The sequence below is a fragment of the Hipposideros armiger genome, unplaced genomic scaffold, assembly GCF_001890085.2.
Source record: "Hipposideros armiger isolate ML-2016 unplaced genomic scaffold, ASM189008v1 scaffold_53, whole genome shotgun sequence".
NCBI classification, from domain to species: domain Eukaryota; kingdom Metazoa; phylum Chordata; class Mammalia; order Chiroptera; family Hipposideridae; genus Hipposideros; species Hipposideros armiger.
This window is the reverse complement of record NW_017731403.1, coordinates 4,006,880-4,011,367: the sequence shown is the minus strand read 5'-3', so window position 1 is coordinate 4,011,367 and position 4,488 is coordinate 4,006,880. Positions and strand designations below refer to the sequence as shown.

General features: G+C 36.5%; 1 pseudogene across 1 annotated transcript in view; it reads left to right on the top strand.

Moving 5' to 3' along the window:
- Positions 1-3,974: 3,974 nt before the first annotated feature.
- LOC109381773 (F-actin-capping protein subunit beta pseudogene) overlaps positions 3,975-4,488 on the top strand; it is a 23,422-nt pseudogene continuing 22,908 nt past the window's right edge. Inside the window, exon 1 of the transcript XR_002123806.1 lies at positions 3,975-4,483. The product of XR_002123806.1 is annotated as an F-actin-capping protein subunit beta pseudogene (transcript). The remainder of the gene's footprint in view (positions 4,484-4,488) is intronic.

The window sequence follows — 4,488 nt, the reverse complement described above, 5'->3', positions numbered from 1 at the left end:
CAGTCTATGTGAAGATCTCCTGTCTTCTGTTGACCAGCCCCTGAAAATCGCCAGAGACAAGGTGGTGGGAAAGGACTACCTTTTGTGTGACTACACTGATCTGCCTCGCCCAGGAAGAGCGCAATGATGGTGCCAACTTGGGCCAGAGAAGCAATGTCCTCCAAAACTGGACTGAAGAACAAAACGACAGCAACTTGTCTGTTCCCCTTCCCCCAATTCCCCAGCGCTGTTCCCATTCCTGCAATTCCCCAATTAAAAAAAAAAAATGGGGAGGGTGGACTAACTGACTGGACAAGATTCCAGACTTGAGAGTCAGGCAGACCAGGGTTTTCATCCTATTTCATGTATTAGCTGGAAGACTTTAAGCAAGTGACTATTAGCATTATTTTAAGGCTTTAATGAGATAATGTATGTGAAAAGCCTGCGCATCATTCTTAGAACATAATAAGCACTCAACAAGGAACAGTTATTATAGTAATCATGATAATGATCATAATTATTAAAGTTTTATTAGGGCTTTTTTAAACTCTTAAAGGCAAGGACTTAACTCTGAAATACTGTGACCAGTTGTTGTGAATGAGCTTGCTCATCTGATCCTGTGCTTCTTAAGGCAATTTGTTAAGAAATAGATTGAAATTATGGAGAACTTTGCAAAGTGTTTACTATAATACATATTATACATACATATACAATACATAATTATATAGTATTATAGTAATGTATTCAGCAAACAATGTGATTGTAGGCATTGTGATAAATACAGTCATGGGCTGATTTCCTCTTTTTTTGTCATAATGTAACGCCTACTTGAAAAGTTTTAAAGGTTAAAACTCATAGTCAGTAGTAGCACTATGAGTATGTGACGAGACTGGCTCCTTCCGTTTTACAACTAATTTAGAATTTTCTTTTAGTTTGCAGGTTTTGAAAATCTTCTCTTTATAATGTTCAGGCTTGATTTAAAATTACTCTCAGACAATAATAATTACTAGAAGTGAGTTGTGTTCACTACTGTACAACTAGGATGGCAACTAGATATAATTCATTGAATAAGTGTATATTGAGTGTTCATTACATTCCGGGCACTGCTCTGGGCGTTGTAAGATAGCAGTGAATAAAACAGACCAAAACCCTGTCCTCATGAAATTGACCTTCTATTGGGGTTTTGACTTCTGTTTGGGTGCCAACTCTAACAGAGGTCCTGTCTGTGAGGCTCCGTTGACAATGGCTGGGATACCATACCAGGACTTATGAAGAAAGGATGCTGTAGCTAGCTGGTGGTTTCCACCAGCGGTGAGGTGTGGGAGAGTTTGGGACTGTGCTGTATTTGCCATCCTCCCTGTGGAGAGTGCTGTCCAGTCAGGCAGCCAGTGGCTATTGAACACTTGAACTGTGGCTAGCCCAAATTGAAATATGCTGTAAATATGAAATACACACTAGATTTTGAAGACCATCATTAGAAAACAAAAATAAACATTAAGGGACTAAGAATCTATCTTTAAAAAATTAACAGTGAGAAAAAGGAAAACAAAATAACCAAAGAAATAAGAAATAGTTAATTAGTAAAGCTAAAAGTGAAAACCAATTAAATTTAAAAAAAACTGCTAGAGAGGACGAATAAATCTAAAATCTAGTTCTTTGAAAAGACTAATGAAATAGATATTTCCTCTTCCCCTTTTCCCTCCTCACACATGGCAAGGAGCAGAAAGAGTCAAGATGAGGAATGCAAAACAAGTTAGATCCCCAGATAGAGGAGAATTTAAAGAAATAGTTACAGACATCACTTCACACAATTCTGTGGCAATAGTTGAAAATTTAGAAAAAAAAATCATTTCTTGGTAAAAAAACAAGTGAGTAAAATTGATCCCCAAAGAAGTAGAAATGTGAACAAACCAATTAATTACTATAGAAGATTAAAAGGTGATTAAAAACCTTCTGTTGAAAAAAGCCACCCAAACCATATGCCTTCCCAGCTGAGTTTATCTGACAGATAATCACAAAGTTATTTACCATTCCAGATGAAACTCTCCTAATTAATTATATAAAACAACAAACTTTAACACCAAAACCTGAAAAATATAGTATAACAACATAAAAGTATAGATCAATCTCACTTATGAATATAGATGCAAAGATTCAAAATAAAATGTTAGCAAACAAAATCTATGTAGCAAAAGAAGAATATTCTATGACCAAACAGGAATTATTCCAGAAATATAAGAATGGTTCATTATCAAATAATCTATTACATAAGCTATTGTATCAATAAACTAAAGCATATCAATAAATGCTAAAAATATATTCAATAGAATTCAGCAGCCATTCCTGATAGAATCTCTTAGAAAAATAACATAGAAGGAAACCATTTAAATATATTTAAGATTGGCAAAGCTCAGCAAGCAAATATACAATGGCAAATCACAAAAAAAATTTCTATCAAAAATGGCATATTTTGGGCCGGCCGAGTGGCTCAGTTGGTTAAGAGCTTGCTCAAGAGTTTGAGCTCTGAGCAACAGCGGTTCGATTGCTGGCCTGAGCTGAGCAGCCGCTGAGCTGCCAACAGGTGGCAGGATGGCTCAGCTTAAAAAAAAAAAAAAAAAAGGCATATTTTTTGGAATCTAAAAACAAACAAACAAAAATAAAACCCCAAACCAAACTCATAGATACAGAGAACAGATTGATGGTTGCCAGAGATGGGGAAGTGGAGGGTGGGTGAAATAGGTGAAGGGAGTCAAAAGATACAAACTTCCAGTTATAAAATGAAAAAGTCATTGGGATGTAATGTAGAGCATGGTGATTATAGTTAATAATACTATGTTGTATATTTGAAAGTTGTTAAGAGAGTAAATCTGAAAAGTTATCACAAAAAATATTTTGTAACTATGTATGGTGATGGGTGTTAACTACTAGACTTATTGTGGCGATTATTTTGCAATATATACAACAATCGAATCATTATGTTATACACATGAACCGAATATATGTGATGTCAATGATACCTCAATAAAAAAAATGCACATATTTTAAAATATAGGATATTTTTGCAGTATTATTTACATTGCCTTTTAGGTTTTGGCAAACAAAGAAATTAAAAATCTGTCATCTATCTAGGAGAAAAAGGAAAAGGATTCCCACTTTGCATTAACATAAAATAAATCCCAGGGAGATTAAAAACACAACTCAATGAAGATATCACACAAATAAATTAAGGTTATTTTATGTTCAATCTAAAGGATGAGGTATCCCTTGATAACCATGGTTGAAGAATTCCAAAGCTCTAAAAGAAAAGATAGACATATTTGACTACATAAAAATGGCTATCTTTGTATGACAAAAGTTATAAACAAAGCAATAAACAAACAATAGATTTGGAAACATACTTTTATCCTTTGTTTTTTTTCCCCTAGGTACAATATTTACACATTCAGGAAAAAAAGCCAATTTTCTCTGTGAAAAACAAATCTGATAAGAGCTAGAAAATCTCTGAGGATAAAAAACATATACACATACAATTTATATAGTATCAAGGTCTTCGTGGTGACTATTTAAACCCCATCCACTCACATTAGGGTGTGGTCCATGTACCCTAAATGAAGAATTCAACAACAAAAACAAATAACTCTATTAAAAGTAGGTGAACAACTTAGATAGACATTTCTCCAAAGAGGTATAAAAATGGCCAATAAACATCTGAAAAAAATGCTCAACATCATTAATTATCAGGGAAATGCAAATTAAAACCACAATAAAGTATCACCTCATACACAATAGGATGGTTACTGTAAAAAAAACACACAAAATAACGTGTTGGCAAGGATGTAGAGAAATTGGGACCCTTGCTCACTGTTGGTAGGACTGTAAAATGGTATAGCTGGTATGGAAAGAAGTATGCTGGTTTCTTCAAAACTAAAAAATAGAATTACCATATGATCCAGCATTCCTTTGGGTATATATCAAAAGAACTAAAAGCAGGGAGAACCACAGACGCCGGGACCGGGACCGCCGCCGACGCCGCCACCATGAGTGATCAGCAGCTGGACTGTGCCTTGGACTTAATGAGGCGCCTGCCTCCACAGCAGATCGAGAAGAACCTCAGCGACCTGATTGACCTGGTCCCCAGTCTATGTGAAGATCTCCTGTCTTCTGTTGACCAGCCCCTGAAAATCGCCAGAGACAAGGTGGTGGGAAAGGACTACCTTTTGTGTGACTACAACAGAGATGGGGACTCGTATAGGTCACCATGGAGTAACAAGTATGATCCTCCTTTGGAAGATGGGGCCATGCCTTCTGCTCGACTGAGAAAGCTGGAGGTGGAGGCCAACAATGCCTTTGACCAGTACCGAGACCTGTATTTTGAAGGCGGCGTGTCATCTGTCTACCTCTGGGATCTGGATCATGGCTTTGCTGGCGTGATCCTCATAAAGAAAGCTGGAGACGGATCCAAGAAGATCAAAGGCTGCTGGGATTCCATCCACGTGGTGGAAGTGCAGG